Raw genomic sequence first — 20,277 nt, forward strand, 5'->3', positions numbered from 1 at the left:
CAGCCCCCAAAATTCCTTGAGCTTGGTCATTCCTTGGATAAGAGTGAAAGCCATAAGATTTTGAAGAAGGCTTTCTTTTAAGTTGATGCTTCACTCTTATACAAAGTTGGACTAGCTCATCTAGGTCCCTATATGGAAAGAGTTCAACCTTATCCCTCACTTGCATATTAAGCCCACTAAGGAATCTAGCTATGCTTGTTCTTTCCTCCTCCCTAAGTCCAGCTCTTAAAAAGAGTAGTTCTATTTGTTGTCTATATTCTTCAACACTCATACTCCCTTGTCTAAGCCTTTGGAGCTTGTCCATAAGCTCCCTTTCATAGTAGGAGGGAATGTGCCTCTTCCTTAGGGCACTCTTAAGATCATTCCAATACTCTACTGGAGGATCCTCATGAATCCTTCGTTTCCTAACAAGGGAAGTCCACCAATAGAGGGTGATCGAGGCTGTACCCGAATCAAATAAACATTAAAAATGCAGTATCTAGGAAGTGATCCTAGGTCGTCTCCCAACGAGCAATGGTCAACCAAACGTTCATAACAGATAGTAGGAAAATAGTAACGAATTGGGGGGGGGGGGTTATTTGCTTTTGTAAATTAAACAGCAAATAGATGTGAATTTGAAAATATCAGAATTAAAACATGTTGCTTCCCCTTGATTCACAAGCAAGTCCCTTATCCTAGGTTACGAGAATTTATCCTTTATCAGTTCAACCACTTAATCCAACCCTAAATTAAATTACAAAGCGAAATTTAACATAAGGCATTCATTATGTGATTAAGCAACACATACACCAATTAATCATGAATGATCATTAAGCATGAACGTAAATTAAGCGCAGAGACAATTAATCAAGCACTAAGCATGCATGGATTAATAGCAACAAATACAGAGTAATTGGTGAAGAGGAAAAACTGATCAGAATTTAATAGTGATAATAGAACCTCAAAGAGAACTATGCTTGATCCTCAAGAGAAAACAACGCTGGAAACTTAGCCTTCCATTAATCAATAGAGAACGAAATTATAGATTGAAGCAAGAACGAAATTTTATTGCTAAAACGAAAAGTGACTAAAATGAAAAAGAGAGTAGCACTCTAAAACTAAAACGAAAAAGAGACAGAGGAGAGGAGAGAGAGAAGAGAGGAGAGAGAGAAAGAGAGAAGAAAGACTAAACTAGAACCTTGGTGCTGTTATATAGTTTTCTGCCCCAAAGCTTACAAATCTGTTTTAAATCCAAGTCCATAAATAAAATAAAATCTAGATAAGATAAGATAAGATCTAGATGAGATAATATCTAGATGAGATCAAATCTAAATAATATCTAGATAAGATAAAATTTGGTAGAATAAAATAGTCTGCTCTCTTCAAGTCCAAGCCCAATTCTGGATTCAAGCCCAATTGCTTATAATTCTCTTGAAATTAAATTAAAAACACAAAATTAATCCAGTAGGCCCAAATGATAAAACTGCATAATTAATTTGACAATTAAGACTAATCAGTAATTAAAATGGTGTAAAAAGGGTTAAGAAATAGGAGAAAATAATGGCACATCAAAACTCCCCATACTTAGCCTTTTGCACTCCTGGGCAAAATGAAACAAAGAACAAAATCCAAGGATATCAAAGAGAGACAAACCCAATCATGGAAAAATAGTTAATCAGCTCAAGAATGAAAAGTGATAAAGCCTCACAAGATATACATTGTATCTCTCAAGTGTCTAGGCTACTATTTACCCTTAAAGCACCCATGAAAACCAACACCACATAAACTTGGCAAGATTCCAAAATTGACAATCAACCCATAAACACAAGCACATGAGGATCAAAAGGTCTTTTAAGGTTGTAATGAGGCCAAGGACAAGGTAGGGAAAAATATGGAATAAGTAGCTAAATCCCAAAGGAATAGAGGAGCAATGGGGAATAAGTGCATAATAAGAAAAAATAAGAAAACCTAAAGATAAAATTTTAAACACAAAGAGTAGAGCCAAGAGTCTCATCATTATTTTTCCATTTAAGATCTTATTCACTCAAATTTATTGCTTTTCTTTTTCTTTTTTTCGAATTGATTCAACTTGAATTTTTTTTTTTGCAATTTTTTTTTTAACAGTAGCATTTGAGAACTAACAAAGGTAAACTTATCACTTTCAAATGGACATTGTTCAAAACACACCAAAAGATTATGATGATGGATGGCTCAAATTCTCACAAAGGTAAACTTATCACTTTCAAATGGAGCTTTCAAAACTATCATGACATGTAGAGGAAAAACAAGGATTTCAAATCACAAAACGGCAAGAGACTTTTATTTTCAGAACAATTACCCATTTTTTGAACATATCCTGTAATTCATAGAAAAATATGCAAAGTTGTACATGCAAGCAGAATTGACCTAAACTGTTAAACTAGAAACCCAACAAAACTAACAAAATTAACAAAACCAACAAAACTAGCAAAACCAAAGAACACCCCCCCCCCCTCATACTTAAACAACACATTGTCCTCAATGTAGCACAATTAAAAGATTAAAAGCAATTAAACCATCAAATAGAATCAGACAAATGTAATAAAAGTAAAGAAGGAGATAGGAAAAGAAAAACTCCCTAAGTCATGGTGGAGGAAGAGTAGGGTGGAGTAAGGAAGTCTCTTCCACCACTACGTCCACTAAAGAAGGGTTTGTGAGGAATGACTTAAGTCGGTGTCCATTGACCTTGAAGCTCTTGTTTGTGGAGTCGCTTTTGATCTCAACTATACCATAAGGAAAAAAATTAGTAACAGCAAAAGGACCAATCCACTTAGACCTCAACTTACCACTCATGAGTCCAAGCCTAGAATTATACAATAACACTTTTTGCCCAACCATGAAGTCCTTCTTAATTATCATGCTATCATGGAACTTCTTGGTCTTTTCTTTGTAGAACTTGGCATTCTTGTAGGCTTTTAGGCGGATCTCATCTAACTCACTCAGTTGCAACTTTCTTTCCTCACCAGCTTGATCCATAGAGAAGTTGCTGGTCTTCACTGCCCAATATGCTTTGTGCTCAATCTCCACTGGAAGATGACATGCCTTTCCAAAGACAACCCGATAAGGAGACATTCCTACGGGTGCTTTGTAGGCAGTCTGATGTGCCCAAAGAGCATCATCAAGCCTGGTACTCCAATCTTTCCTGCTTGGCTGCACAATCTTCTCTAAAATTCTCTTGATCTCCCTGTTAGAAATTTTTGCCTATCCATTGGTTTGGGGGTGGTATGGTGTGGATACCCTGTGTACAACCCCGTACTTTTTAAGCAAGGCATGCATTGATTTGTTGCAAAAATGGGTTCCTTGATCACTAACGATTGCTTTAGGTACTCCAAACCTGCAAAATAGATTAGATTTGACAAAATCTGCAACAACCTTAGCATCATTAGTTCTAGTGGGCTTGGCTTCCACCCATTTTGAAACATAATCAACTGCAAGGAGAATGTAAACATAACCAAAAGAGACAGGAAAAGGGCCCATGAAATCTATGCCCCAGACATCAAACACCTCACATAATAGCATAGGTTGCTGAAACATTTGTTGTCGCCATGTAAGTGCACTTCCTGCTCTCTGACACTGCTCACAAGTGCTACAGATCTTCCACGCATCTTTAAAGATGATGGGCTAATAAAAGCCACAGTCAAGCACTTTGCGAGCTGTCCTTTGAACACCCAGATGACCTCCTGGTGCGGAAGAATGACAGAACTGCAGGACTGAGTCAGTCTCATGATCTGGAATGCATCGTCTAATGACCTGATCACTGCCAGGCGTTCAAGCATCTGGTCAATGAATGGCAGTGGAAAATGGTCCTTTTTGGTAACCTGGTTCAGCCTCCTATAGTCGATGCAGACTCTCCAACTGTTCTGCACCCGAGTAGGAATCAGCTCCTCCTTCTCATTTTTTATCACGGTGAGGTCAGTTTTCTTCGGGACTACCTGGACGGGACTCACCCATTGGCTGTCGGAGATAGGACAAATGATTCCAGCTTGCAAAAGCTTGGTTACCTCCTTCTTCACTACATCAAGAATCACCGGGTTGAGTCTTCTCTGTGGCTGTCTTATTGGTTTAGCCCCATCCTCTAAATTTATCCGATGCATACATGTGGATGGGCTAATACTAGGAATGTCCGCCAGGGTCCAGCCTATAGCCTTCTTATGCTTCTTGAGAACTGATAACAGCTTCTCCTCTTGCTCATCAGCAAGGGAGGCAGATATAATTACTGGAAAAATTTTGCTATCATGGTTAGTTCTATCTGACTCTAGAAAATCAATCTCAAGAGGTAAAACATCACCAGACATATAATCAATATCAAATTCAGATTTACTCTCAGCATCAAATTCAGACATATGATCAAGTACAAATTCAGATTCAATGCATGAAGAGTGACAGACATGCAGATTAGAATGAAGATCAGTCATGTATTCATCAACAATATGGTCAATTATTTCAGCACGAAATACAGAAAGATCTTCAGGTGGATGTTTCATAGCATCAAGAATATTAAAATGAACATTTATATCACCAAACTCCATAGATAGTTTGTCTGCATATACATCTATCTTAGTTCTAGAAGTTTTCATAAAAGGTCTGCCTAGAATGATGGGAACTGATCCTTGAGAAAATCCCTCCTCCATATTCAAAATATAAAAATCAACAGGGAAAATCAGTTCACCAACTCTAACTAAGACATCCTCTATGAAACCAGCAAGATAAGCAACACTTCTATTGGCTAAATGAATTACCACATCAATTGACTGCAAAGGACCAAGAGATAGAGAATTAAAAATAGACAGAGGCATAACACTAACAGAAGCTCCTAAATCTAGCATGACATTGTCAAACTTATTGTTCCCTATAATACAAGGTATGTTGAATGTACCTGGATCTTTACATTTTTTAGGGATTTGGGGAACAGATTTACCAATCAATGCAGAGACATTTCTGCCCATACTAATTCTTTCACTTCCTTTAAGCTTCCGCTTATGAGTACACAGCTCTTTCAAGAATTTAGCATATCTTGGAATTTGCTTTATTGCATCCAGCAGAGGTATGTTTACCTCTACTTTTCTAAATGTTTCCAAGATCTCCTTCTATGCCTCTTCCATTTTTTTGTTGGAAATTGCTCTTGGAGGGAATGGAAGAGGGATATGCTGCTTCTATAAATCAGAATTACCAGTGGAAGATTCACCTGCATAGAAATTGTTAGGTAACTTACTCTTTAAATTTTTGTCATCATCTTTTTCTGGAGTAGAGTGAAGTTGGGCAGGTTCATTTGCGGATGAGGAAGATGTTGCTAGTGGAGGTCCTTGACACTGCTTTCCTGACCTTAATGCAATGGCACTCACATTTTTCGGATTCTGGACAGATTGAGAAGGTAATCTGTCAGAATTATGGGACTGTTGTTGATTTAACTGTGTAGCCAATTGTCCCATCTGATTAGTTAAGCTCTGAATGGAGGCTCTAGTCTCTTGTTGAAACTACATGTTTTGCATAGTCATTTGTCTCACAAGTTCTTCAAGGGAAGGTTGCGGAGGAGCCTCAACTGTTTGCTGTTTCTAGGGCTGTTGTTGTTGTTGTTGTTGTTGTTATTGGATTGGTGGAGGAACGTATGGTCTGCTTGGACCAGCAGCATTCGGAAAATAAGGCTATTGTTGTTGTTGCTGCTGTTGTGAAGGATTCGACCATCTAAGGTTGGGATGATTCCTCCACCCGGGATTGTACCTATTGCAGGAGAGGTCATAATTGTTCTGTTGTGGCTAATTTTGATGCTGAGGTTGAGGAGGTCTATTGTAGATGTTTGCAGCATAAGCTTCAGGCTATTCAATTACTTCAGATTGTTGCATAGAAGGGCAAAGGTCTGTGTGGTGGTCGGCAGAGGAGCATAAACCACAGAGTTTGGCGACAGGTGCAGATTTTTGATTCATGGCCAGTTAGGTTACCAGGTTAACCAAGGCATAAAGATTACCTTCAAGCTTCTTAGTCTTGGCTGATGAAGATGAATTTGTGGCTACTTCATGCACTCCTCTAATGACAATAGCATCATTTCTGGCACTAAATTGATGGGAGTTGGAAGCCATCTTCTGAATTAAATTTCTGGCTTCAGCAGGGGTCATGTCTCCAAGGGCTCCACCACTGGCAGCATTTATCATACTTCTCTCCATGTTATTGAGTCCTTCATAAAAATATTGGAGAAGAAGTTGCTCAGAAATCTAGTGGTGAGGGCAACTGGCACATAGTTTTTTAAATCTCTCCCAGTATTCATATAGGCTCTCTCCACTGAGTTGCCTAATGCCTGAAATATCCTTTCTGATGGCCGTGATCCTGGAAGCAGGGAAAAAAATTTCTAAGAATACTTTCTTGAGGTCATCCCAGCTCGTGATGGACCTTGGAGCAAGGTAATATAGTCAATCCTTTGCCACTCCCTCTAAAGAATGAGGAAAAGCCTTCAGAAATATGTGATCCTCCTGGACATCTGGGGGTTTCATGGTGGAGCAGACAATATGGAATTCTTTCAGATGTTTGTGCGGGTCTTCACCTACAAGGCCATGAAACTTTGGAAGCAAATGGATCAGTCCAGTTTTAAGAACATATGGGACATCCTCATGAGGTTATTGGATGCACAAGCTTTCGTAGGTGAAATCAGGTGCAGCCATTTCCCTTAGAGTTCTCTCACGGGGTGGAGGTCGTGCCATGTTCTTAGAATGTTCAAAATCAGGATGTTCAAAACTATAATGCTCAAAATCAAGATGTTCAAAATTACCAACCATAAAATGCTCAGACTCACCAATAACAGAATGCTCAAGATGCTCAAAAGGAACAAAATGATGCCTAACTAATCTATGAAATCTCCTATCTATCTCAGGATCAAAGGGTTGTAAGTCAGATGGATTGCCTCTAGTCATACACTACATTCAGCATGCACAACTAGTTGCCTTCTTATGCAAGTAACAGTGTAGGTTTGAACTACAGCTACCCTCAAATGATATCCAAAATGACTTGAAATTTTGTGAGCAACACCCTAAAATCATGAAAAGATGGCACAAAAATTTTCAGGCAAAAATTCAAAGTCTAACTATGGAAACTACCAAAGGAAAGTTTAGAAAAATAAAACAATAAAACTTGAAAAATAAAAAAAAACTAGTAAACAGGAGATTTTGGCTAGCTAGAGACCTCAACCGGCCTTTGGTGGGCTGCCACGATATGGGAAATTTTTTTCTATCCCAAATACATATATAATAATAGTCATTCTGATACCCAGAGCAAAAGTTATGGCCGTTTGAAGCTTTGCTAAACACAAGTTCTCAAATTTTTTTGAATCTCTCAAATCTAGCCACAACAAGTGTTCCTGGTATTTTTCACACAAAATATGAGTCAAAAGAACCTACCACACCAAAATTTAGCCAAAAATAACAACCCTAACTATCAAAACAAAAATCGCCAATTAAATTGTCAACAACAGTCACTAATTCAGTCGCTAAAGGATTTGCACTACTACTCTGTTTTCCAGATCAGCAAAAGTGGTCGTTAAATCTGTCGCAAAGCACTATTCACAGCAAAACACAAAAACTGAAACAGGGAAAGCGCTGAACAGAAAAACTAAAACAAAACACCACACTAAACAAAATAACAAGACACTAAACAACACTAACACAACACGAAAGCATAAAACAACTAAACATAAAACATGAATCACTAGCTATTATGAACCTTTGGACGCTGCTCCCCGACAACGGCGCCAAATTTGATCGAGGCCATACCCGAATCAAATAAACATTAAAAATGCAGTATCTAGGAAGTGATCATAGGTCGTCCCCAACGAGCAATGGTCAACCAAACGTTCATAACAGATAGTAGGAAAATAGTAACGAATTGGGGGGGGGGGGTTGTTTGCTTTTGTAAATTAAACAACGAATAGATGTGAATTAGAAAATATCAGAATGAAAACACGTTGCTTCCCCTTGATTCACAAGCAAGTCCCTTATCCCGGGTTACGAGAATTTATCCTTTATCAGTTCAACCACTTAATCCAACCCTAAATTAAATTACTAGGCGAAATTTAACATAAGGCATTCATTATGTGATTAAGCAACACATACACCAATTAATCATGAATGATCATTAAGCATGAGCGTAAATTAAACGCAAAGACAATTAATCAAGCACTAAGCATGCATGGATTAATAGCAACAAATACAGAGTAATTGGTGAAGAGGAAAAACTGATCAGAATTTAATAGTGATAATAGAACCTCAAAGAGAACTGTGCTTGATCCTCAAAAGAAAATAACGCTGGAGACTTGGCCTTCCATTAATCAATAGAGAATAAAATTATAGATTGAAGCAAGAACGAAATTTTATTGCTAAAACGAAAAGTGACTAAAACGAAAAAGAGAGTAGCACTCTAAAACTAAAACGAAAAAGAGAAAGAGGAGAGGAGAGAGAGAAGAGAGGAGAGAGAGAAAGAGAGAAGAAAGACTAAACTAGAACCTTGGTGCTATTATATAGTTTTCAGCCCCAAAGCTTACAAATCTGTTTTAAATCCAAGTCCATAAATAAAATAAAATCTAGATAAGATAATATAAGATCTAGATGAAATAATATCTAGATGAGATCAAATCTAAATAATATCTAGATAAGATAAAATTTGGTAGAATAAAATACTCTGCTCTCTTCAAGTCCAAGCCCAATTCTGGATTCAAGCCCAATTGCTTATAATTCTCTTGAAATTAAATTAAAAACACAAAATTAATCTAGTAGACCCAAATGATAAAACTGCATAATTAATTTGACAATTAAGACTAATCAGTAATTAAAATGGTGCAAAAAAGGTTAAGAAATAGGAGAAAATAATGGCACATCAGAGGGCATACCCTTGAAAGCTAAGGGTAGCCAATGGAACTTTTCTCTCTTCGCTAATATGATGGCAAGCAAAGAGTTGTTCAACCTTCATTTCCCAATCTAAGTAGGCCTCAACATTATCTTTTCCATGGAAATATGGGAGGCTAAAGTTAATCTCTTGAGGCCTTCTATCCTTTTCTTTGAGAGTGATGTTTAGTATGTGAACTATGGCGCCCTCTATAATAGTCACAAAGTTCTTCACTTAAACTCTTGCAAGAGTCATGACTACTATAGGAGGCATGTTTTTCTCTTTTCATTTCTTTCATTATTTTTCTTCTTTCTTCCTCTCTTATTTTCTCTCTTTCATCTTGACTTATTTCTTCCACTCTTTTTTTACCTTTTTCTCTTCTCTCTTGTTTTTCTTTCCACAACTTAAGGGATCTCAACTCATCTAATATCTTATACAAGGGGTCCTTAGGAGTAGAATCCTTATCATTAACACTAGATGAAGAATGAAGACTCATGTTGGTTCCTAAGTTATGGTTCTTTCTTGTTGGGGGTTTGAAAAAAAAAGGTAAAAGAAACTATGGTTGAAACTAGCCAAAATAAACAGTAAAAGAGGTGTGAAAGATAAGGTAAAAACTAATTGGTAAAAGGCAAGCTATCTAGGCGGTTTGACAATGGAGGGTAAAGGAAATAAGCTATGAAAGTAAGCAAGAAGTTAAAGTGCAAGAAATGCAAACTAGGCAGATCCTAAGAGTGTTTGGATGACCTCATTTAAGGTTCCCAACAAAACGCTCACTATCCTAAGGGAAAATTGCCTAAAATTATTACACACAAATGGAAGTAGGGTGACCTATTGGAGGCTCCCAACTTACTTCCAATGAAAGGCCTTTTTGTTACAAAGTTTGAAAGCAAAGAAAATTTCCAATTACAAAAAAAAAGTCCTCAATTTTGGTGGCTATTCTCTCTTTTGTGTTTCACTCAATTTGGAGTGCTTCTTATTCCAATAGCTCTTAAGGTGGTTGGCCTCTTGCTTCTTGACTCAAATTCTTCAAGGAATGACACCAATTCTCCTTTCCAATTCCCTATATGACAACTCACAAACAAGGAAACAAAGAGACAAGCAATAACCAAAGACCAAAAAATGAGATGAAAGATAAACCAAAATAGTTTTGACAAGACAAATTTTCAAGGATGATTCAACAATTAAAGCAATGAAAAGCACATAAAAGCAAGGTAGGACTCAAAGAGAAACTTAGAATGGCTCTAGAGTAGAGTAAAAAAAAAAACTAAAAAAAAAAGACTCAAGAAACCTCTAGTTTTGGCACTTGTATTCACAATAATTTTCAATTGAAATTTCATAACTAGGATTGGTATAAAATAGGCACCAATTATAGAACAAATTTTGAGCCAAAACAACAAGCACACTTCCCTTTCACTTTTTTTTCCTGGACACTGATTTTTCTGCCAACTTGTGTGATTTTTCTTATTTTTTCCTTTAATCCAAATTGCTTGGTTCTTTTTTTATAATTTTTTTTCCAGATGTCTAGAAAATTAAGTAAAAATTTCAGCTCAAAACACGTAGTGACCAATTCCCAGTAATTTATACAAGTTTGTATGTTCAAGCTGTCAGCACCAGCGATTTCAACCTAGAAATCAAGAGTAATGTTTATGTTGCTTAAGGCTTGGATAGTTACAATTTGTGTTTGCTTATGCTCAATTATCTTGAATAAAACAATTCAAGAGAGCTTAAGACTTATTTGATTCACAAATCCAGCCACAACTCAGCACCACAACTCAACTTCATCATAGGCATCATGTAGGAATCTTAGAAAAGAAAAAAGAGTTCAACAACAAGACTACTTCTAGGAATTGATTTAGAACATGTTATGAACTAAATAACATTCATGAATTAGACTCAAAATTCAAAAGATAGGCTAAGAATGACAAGAATACATGAACAAATGTATCTAGAATTCAATAAACAAAATAAAAATTCAACACAAACTTAGAGCATAATGTGACAATTACTATGACTAAACATGACTCTAAGACAACATAGATTAAGTGATTTACACTTAGATTTTTGTTTTTTTTTTCTAATCAATATTTTGGAAGAAAATTTAGATCTAAAGGTTCAGCACAAGAATATTATGAATGAAAAATGATAGAACCTAAAATCAACACAAAAACATGATTCAAGAGTAGATCTACAAAATTTGAACCATATAAATGCAAGAACAAATGTAGATCTAAGATTTAATTGGTTTATTTTATTTTTTTAATCTACTCTAAACAGCACCAAACCACAAGACAATGGAGGATGTACATGGAGAATAAGATGAAGAACAAGGAATTAAAGAGAATTCACCGAACAAAAAGATAGAGGAAGCAAAAGAACATCACCTAGATGAAGATGCTCTTGATACCACATGGTGTAAGCTCCATTGGAGCTTGTAGGCCTAGGATCTTCTTCATCAATGGATTCCTTTGCTTCTTGGAAAATGAATGGCAGCGGAATGGAGAAGGAAGAGAGAGAGGAGACGCCACTTCAAGGAGAACATGAGTCTAGAGGAAGCTCACCACCATAGGAGGCCATGGATAAGAGCTTGGAGGAAGAAGGAGATGAATGAAGGGAGAGGGAGAGAAGAGCACGAAATTTTGTGCTCTAAAAGAGCTCTGAAATCTGAAGTTTAATATTCAAATGATCAAAGTTGAAAAAAATGCACACACATGACCTCTATTTATAGCCTAAGTGTCACACAAAATTGAAGGGAAATTTGAATTTCAATTCAAATTTCACTTGAATTTGAAATTGAATTTGTGGAGCCAAACTTTGGAGCCAAAATTTCACTAATTATGATTAGTGAATTTTAGTTATGGTTCAGCCCACTAATCCAAGATTCTCCACTAAGTGTGCTTAGGTGTCATGAGGCATGTAAAGCATGAAGGACGTGCACAAAGTGTGACTATATGATGTGGCAATAGGGTGTAGTAAGCAAATGCTCACCTCCCCTTCTAAAATTTAATTGGATTAGGCTTCTACCAATTCAATTAAATTTATTTCCCAACACACACATCAAATATTCACTTAGTGCATGTGAAATTACAAAACTACCCCTAATACAAAAACTAGTCTAGGTGCCCTAAAATACAAGGGCTGAAAAATCCTATATTTCTAGGGTATCCTACCTACATTATGGAGCCCTAAATACAAGGATCAAATATAATGACATCCTAGTCTAATATGTACAAAGATAATTGGACCCAACCTTGGCCCGTGGGCTCAGACATCTACCCTGAGGTTCATGAAAACCCTAGGGCCTTCTTCAACAGCTCTAGCCCAATCCTCTTGGTGCTCCTTGTTCATGGCTCTAGTGACTGGTCCCTTCCTAGAGAGGATTGCATCAGAACTTTTCTCTTGCTTCTCCTTTCTCATTCTTCTTGTGTCTTGAGAAATAAAAGATCAATTAGCTATTGTATATTGGTAACAGGTAACTTGGTTAACAAAATAAACCTAGCATAGTCCATGTCCAAGGGGTGAAAAGGCTTACCAAACCCGACCTATACATTTTATAGCTATACTTGAGATAAGGCAATGAATTTTCCACCAAGTTTTCCAACACCTGGAAAGATGTTTTCTTTTACTCCACTATTTTAAAGGAAAAGCCCCAAACTAAAGAAAGGGAGAAAAGTAGAAAAGTAATGGGTAAAGGAGAATGGAATAAATTAGCAGTAAATAATACACATTTACATAGTGGTAGGTGACTCAGTGAGAATAGATAATATAAAAAATAGGAATCTTTGGAAAAGGATTAGCAAAACCAAGAGTAGCACACCATGAAAGCCAAAAGAGCCAATAATGTTTTCAAATCCACATCTCCTGGAACAAAGATGATCTTTGGTGCGCTTCACCATGTACTTAAAATGAACTTAAATTTTGCAAACAAATTCACCCAGTGGTTCAAAAATTAAAGAAAAGAATAAGTTTGTTATGAAATATCAAATTAGAATAATAAAAACTTCCATAAGGGATATAGTCTTGTTATGTTATCACAAAACAAAACCAAAGATCCCATGCATCTTCATACAAAGTAACATCGAGCGGCTATGTTGATTGATCTTCTTACAAACTATGAACACCAACAAATTTCAGAGTACTACATTCATCACAAAATCAACCCTAATCAACAAATCCCCAACCCTAAACTACGAAAAAAAACCAATTAACCTCACCAGAATTAACAAATTCACTCACACAATAACCAAAAGCGATAAGAAGAAGCTGATGATCATCACCGCGATATGAAGACTCCCAAAAGCAACCGAGGAGCACGAGAAATCAACGCGGTGGAACTTTGCAGTTCCGTTAGGGTAGAGAACCCCCCAGCTCCTCCTTGTTGCTCCTTCCTCCTTATCGAACATCTCGTAAATGAAAACCTCTGTCACACCGTCTTTGAGCAACGACGTTCCCATTCCAGATTTAAGATGCTTCACGAGCCCCTTGAGGTATATCTCAACATATCCTAAATTCGCGTCGAACTCGTTAGCGGCAGCGTTGGAGCTCGGCCAGCCAGTTTCGGTCAGAATAATCGGCACGGTCTCATAGCCGGCGACGACGACGACAGAGACTACGGCGTCAACCATGACGTCAAAGTGGTTCCGGTACCAAACACCGATGGTGAAGTCATCGTGGAAGTTAAAAGGATGTTCTTGAAAAAGCGCGATTCTGAGAGGAATCTCGGGGTTGAGGCGATAAAGATTGTAAGGGTAGAGGTTGATCAAGAAGGAGGAGTTGGTGTCGTGAAGGAATTGGAGGAGTGGAGTGAATAGGGTTGCGCCGTTGGATTATTGAAACTGTGCGTTTGAGGGAGGGAAAGGGGAGGTGAGTGCGGTGACGAATGAGAAGGAGGTGGAGACCTTGATTCACGAAATGAGAAGGTTGGAGAACTAGGGTTGGCGAAATGAGAAGGTGGGAGGACGCGTTTTGCTTTTTTTAATTATGACGATTTTTCATTAAAACCCGTTGTAAACTTTATTGTATATAACATTCTAAGACAGTTTTTAATAGCTGTCTTAGAATGTACGTTGTAAAATGTAATTTTTTTTACAATAATTACATAAATGTCACCGCACCACCTTTTAAATCGGGTCTACAATAATCATCGTAGACCACACGTCGTAAAAAATATTTTTTTTAGTAGTGAAGGCATACTAATTGATGATCGCTAGATCACCCAAATGACTCGAACCTTACGACATTCCGACTTATTTTGTGCGAGTCACAAACTTGCCTTTACAACCGATTGATTTCATTAATTGGATATCCTAAAGGGTTTGTACTATTGAAGTACTACCTTGAACCGTTAGGACATGGCAACACTAGGGAACTATTGAAGTACTATACTTGGTACGAAGGTAGAAGGACTGCACACACAAACACGTGTGTATCATTGTTGCAGGACACCACATACAAATAGGGGAGAATTGTATGGTCCTTCATAGGTTAATGGTTAGGCAAAGCTAGGAGGAAACATTGACGAATGTTTGAGCTTAAGACACCCTAGTTCTCTCGTTGGTGTTCTTCGACATGAAAATAGACATTAATAAATTACTTTATATTTATCAATAATTTTATTATATGCTTCGAATTCAATAAAAATATGTATTCTTGATACAACTTTTATAAAAAAGATTCATTAAATTTTAAACTTCGATCTAACTTATCATAAATTTTTATAATTGAATAGTGCCGAAAAAAACAAGCACGTGACTCAGGTATAGAAACACTTTCATAGGTTTGCACAAAAAAAAAACCTTTAATTCACCGACAGTTACTTGGTTTATGTTGAAAAATGAAATTATGTATTCTTGATACAAATTTTCATCAAATTATTAAAAAAGTCTTATCAGAGAAGGTACTACTCCCTTCTTCTCATTATGATTATCGTTTAGATTATTTTAAACAAAACAAGAAAAGTTAATAAATGGACGAAAAAGAATAATAATTTTACAAAATTAATATTATTATCAGTAATTCATTTTAGTTTTCGTAGCTCTTATCATTAATATTAGAAGGGGATATCAGTGAAAGAAAACAATTCATGTTACATTTTTTTTCTAGGTCAGAGACCACGAGTATCTCCCAAACTACTAGGTTAGAGACTAATCCCGCTCGCAATGCATGGCTGTTGCTGGCCCAAGGGGATTTAGCACATAGTAGGAATCAAATACAGATTCTACTATTAAATAAATCGTTCTAAAAACATTGAAAAGCTAACATGATAATTATTTTGAGACTAATCCCGCTTGCAAATGAGTCTTACAACATTGCGCCAACCCTTTGGATTAATTCAATTCAATTCAATTCATGTTACAGTGAAAAGCTAACACGATAATTATTTTGACACAATTTTTTTTACGCAACGATTATTATAGGACAAAGGGAGTAATTAATTTACTAGCTAGTATCAATTATTTACAAGTTCTAAAAAAAATATCTTTTTTTTTTGTGTGTGAATAAAAAAAAGTATCTACAAGTTAAACTAGATATCATTTTTTCCAAAAAAAAAGTAAATAATGTATTATAAAAATAGTGTATCACGCATAAATGATACTAATTTACTAGTATAATAAATTTTTAACGAAATGTAATTAATAAATGATACCAATTTTTTTTTCTTACCGAAGGAAACTCAGCTCATATCATTATGAACAAACTGGAAAATACAATAAGGAATCTCGTAATAAATAAAGGGATGAACTAGCTTTCTCAATAGCTACTCTTACCAACATATGAACACCTATATTAGCTTCTCGTCTAATCAACTCCACCCAAAGTAAGGGAAACGAGATAAGATATGTTTGCACTAAGATATAACAACATCTACTTCTGATAAGTCAGAAGGTCTCCCACTCAATCTATCAACAACCCCCTTGGAATCTAGCTCGAAAGTTACATGAGTCAAGTTCAATTCGAGCCCCCACCTTATCGCTGAGTAGGCCCAAAGACTCTCATTCTAGCACTGAGATACAGATACACTCCATTATGTTTTTGCCTTCAAGGCCTTTGTTTACATAATTACGTTAAAATCGATAGAAGTGGAAGGAAATAATATACCACATTATTCTTTTTACATTTTAGCATTGTGCATAAATTGTCAATCATTTGTTTTTTCAAAATTGTGGATAAACTTTTGTTGAGAAATAGAAATATCGCCCATTAATCGACTAATTACTAATAATTATTTTTCTAGAAATTATTGGTAATCATCTCATTTTTATAATACTTTTTATATAAATTTAAAAACTATATGAAACTTCATTTTAATATTTATGTAGACTAAATAGAAAAAAATTGATGTCTTTCTAAAAATGGAACCCTAGCTCGGCGGTTGCCCCTCTCGAACATGCTCAGGACCGCCACCAGAAAAAAAAAAAAAAAAAAAAAAACTAAGTTTGAATCTAAAGAAAGAACGTACCCCTCTTGACAAAGGTATCAGCAACCTTATTACACTCTCTTAATATATGAGAGAAAACAACTTGCATATGCATGGGGGAGGCCAATAGCAATTTAAATAGTATGAGTAATCATTTGCTCTTGATGTTGAGGACTTGAGGAACCTTATCACCAATGACCAGACATTTGGTCTTCAAATAGCTACTTTATAAGTAAAAGCCATAGTTAGGCCACCAAAATACCAAACACTGCTTCACCGTCTAACTATAGTCCTGTATATAGACAACCGTTGTCCCCGTCAACAAACAGTATCTTTGACATATTTGCTCAAGATGAGACCCTAAAATTACTTATCACCGAATACGCGTTGCACCAATTGAATTTATACCAAAGAGATTTCTTCCTATTCATAGATACTATAAGAGCACCACTCATGTAGATTAAACAAAATTATTGCAACTGAATCAAAAGTTTTGTATATAATTGTGTTAAAATTTTTAAAGAAAATTTATGTCATCCATATTGATTCTACTAAATTATTATCTCTTCTAAAATATATACATGTAATTCATACTAAATAACATTATAAGTAATATACTTTTACAAGCTTGAATATGAAATAATTAGGAGACTTGGGGTATGTTTGGTGTAACATCCTCAAATTTCAATTCTAGGAAGTGATCCCTAAAAAGTATCTTGTGCTAGTGGATAAAATACTTGTCACCACTTGAACTTAAATATCCTTATAGACTCATATAAGTCCAATCATATATATGTCTTAATTTAGATATTTCTATAAACATAATTGCTTACATTTTTTAGGAGTATTAGAAAAGCTTTCTAAAATACCATATTTATTTATGAAGTTTTTTTTTGTTAAGATCCTTGTACTCTTTAAAATTAAAAAATCTTATATATGAAGCATTAGTTTTCTATTTTAAGAGAATGTATTATAATTATAATTTTCGTTATTTACTATGAGGAACTTATTTAATAATTAATATCATATTCCGAATAATTCAAAAGTATAATATATTATTTTATAGCTATACCTGTAATACTGAGTTATATAGATTATATTAAACTTTCAAAGTTGGAATGGTCATACTGCCAATGTTTTTATGAAATTTAGAAGATTGTTGTGATAAGGTAATAACTATTAGATCGACTATTTTATAACAATGGGTTATCATTTTATTTATCTTTTAATAGCTTAAATTAGATAGTAGAATTTTGAGCTAAAGTGCCCACACTATAACTATTTTACTACATTAAGATAATGATACTTTAAATTGATAATTATTATATTTTTTCTTAAATTTTTCAAAATTATTACCTTTCTTAATAATTATTATAATTTTTCTTAAAGTGTCCGCGTTCTTTTTTTGTTTCATTGTGATCATTCCATTGTATCCTAAGTTATGTTTTACTCCTTTTCTCACTAAACTTACTATACACTCACACTTTAATTCTTACTCTCCTTACTCTACATGGCCACACCACCTATCCAACAACCAATCAATATTGTTTCATTTGCTAGCTTCACACACAACAATGCATACCACCGTGGACCACCAACATTCAAGCTAAACTTGCCGTTCCTACATCACCTTTCTTGAATCCCATTTCAGACACCCACATGCATACAAGTTTTCTCTTTCTCGTTCTCTAGACCGAGACCTCCTTGGTTCATTGGAATGTCATTGTTTGTCATCGAAACTTGGAATCGCATCAGAGTTTATAGGTCATATGCGTTGATCAGACACCTGAGTGAGAGGTTATCTGTGTTAGGGATGCCATGGGGGATTTAAAATAGATCCTTGGATGGCTATGGAACTATGAGGTAGGGTAGCTCATAGAGCTACTTGTTGAAATATAAACTTGATTTGGGCCTAAATTAATTATTTGGTTCCTTGGAATTAGTTATTTTGGACTTAAGTAATTATGGGTCATGTTTCTAGAGAATTCTTGTAGTGTTTGGAGTGTCTAGATATTTCTTATGGTTGTAATATTCTCTAGAATACTCTTTGGATCTCTAGAGTTGAGAACTCTCTAGAATTAGTGTATCTAGAGTTCTCCTTAGAGTAGTATAAATAGAGATGTAATCCTACACATTTGAATCAAGAAAAAATACAAAGTTCTCTCCTCCATAAAGAATTCTCCTTCCTATCAAGTTTCTATTCAAAGTCTCCAATATTCCTAAACACTTTTCCTAAACATAAAAAGCCTTATTTCCAACAAAGTGGTATCAGAGCTTCAAGATCCTCAAAAGATGGCGAATGGAGGTTTTCCTTTCCAAATGCCGATGCTCACAAAGAACAACTATGATAATTGGAGTATCAAGATGAAGGCGCTACTAGGAGCTCAAGATGTGTGGGATATCATAGAGAATGGCTTCGAGGAGCAAGATGAAGCCTCGCTAAGCCAAGGTGTAAAGGAGACGTTGAAGGAGTCAAGAAAGAGAGACAAGAAAGCTCTTTTTCTCATTTATCAATCGGTGGATGAAGATACATTTGAGAAGATATCCAACGCAACGACGGCCAAAGAAGCATGGGATAAGCTTCAAACTTGCAACAAAGGAGTTGAGCAGGTAAAAAAGATTCGTCTTCAAACTCTTAGAGGTGACTTTGAGCGTTTGTTTATGGAGGAGTCCGAGTCAATTTCTGGTTATTTTTCTCGAGTATTGGCCGTAGTCAATCAACTTAAAAGAAATGGTGAAGATGTTGATGAGGTGAAGGTCATGGAAAAAATACTTTGAACTTTAAATCCAAGTTTTGACTTCATTGTTACCAACATTGAAGAAAACAAGGATTTAAAGACCATGACTATTGAGCAACTCATGGGTTCCTTACAAGCATACGAAGAAAAACAAAAGAGAAAAATTAAACAAAAGGAGGCTACGGAGCAACTACTACAACTCAACGTGAAGGAAGCAAACTATGAAAATTACAAGAGCCAAAGAGGACGAGGTCGCGGCCAAGATCGTGGACGTGGACGAGGACATGGAGGAGAAGGAAGAGGTGGTTACAACAACCACTCCAACAAATTCAACAATGGAGAAAGAAGTTGGAATCCACAAGTAACAAGAGGTCGTGGAAGAGGAAATTCATGGTCGAGGTATGACAAATCACAAATCAAGTGCTTCAATTGCAACATGATTGGTCACTACGCATCCGAGTGTAGATTCTCGAAGAAGGTTGAAGAGAAAGCTAACTTTGTAGAAGAAAAAGGCGGAGATGAAGAAACTTTGCTACTCGCGTGCCAAAACAAATTTGAAGAGAAAAGAAACAAGTGGTACCTCGACACCGGCGCAAGCAACCACATGTGCGGCGATCAAAGCATGTTCGTGGAGATCAATGAAGGGCAACTGGCGATGTCTCATTTGGAGACGACTCAAAGATACCAGTCAAAGGCAAAGGTAAAATTCTCATACGTTTGAAGAATGGGAGTCATCAATTCATATCCAATGTCTACTATGTGCCTAACATGAAGAATAATATTTTGAGCTTGGGACAATTATTAGAGAAAGGCTATGACATCCATTCGAAAGAACATAGTCTTTTCTTAAGAGATTGTAGACATAACTTGATTGCTAAGGTGCCTATGTCAAAGAATAGAATGTTCCTCTTGAACATTCAAAATGATGTGGCAAAGTGTCTCAAGGCTTGCTATACCGACTCTTCGTGGCCATGGCATCTACGATTCGGGCACCTCAACTTCGACGATCTAGAACGTTTAGCAAAGAAGGAGATGGTGAGAGGCTTGCCTAGCATCAACCACCCAGACCAACTTTGCGAAGGATGTCTAATTGGGAAGCAATTTTGTAAAAGTTTTCCAAAGGAATCAACAACAAGAGCAACAAAGCCGCTAGAGCTCATACACACCGATGTCTGTGGACCAATCAAACCCAATTCATTTGGTAAGAATAAGTACTTTCTCCTCTTTATTGATGATTATTCCAGA

At 36.1% G+C, this 20,277-nt stretch overlaps 1 non-coding gene and 1 pseudogene across 1 annotated transcript; one reads left to right on the top strand and one right to left on the bottom strand.

Moving 5' to 3' along the window:
• Window positions 1-6,222: 6,222 nt before the first annotated feature.
• LOC113000838 (small nucleolar RNA R71) lies at window positions 6,223-6,329 on the top strand. The gene has a single exon (XR_003266159.1). It is a non-coding gene; the product is annotated as a small nucleolar RNA R71 (small nucleolar RNA).
• Window positions 6,330-13,109: 6,780 nt separating this feature from the next.
• Window positions 13,110-17,940, bottom strand: LOC121174333 (glucan endo-1,3-beta-glucosidase 2-like; annotated as a pseudogene).
• Between the last annotated feature and the right edge of the window lie 2,337 nt (window positions 17,941-20,277).

Source organism: Glycine max, chromosome 20 (assembly GCF_000004515.6).
Source record: "Glycine max cultivar Williams 82 chromosome 20, Glycine_max_v4.0, whole genome shotgun sequence".
In the NCBI taxonomy this organism is placed as follows: Eukaryota; Viridiplantae; Streptophyta; class Magnoliopsida; order Fabales; family Fabaceae; genus Glycine; species Glycine max.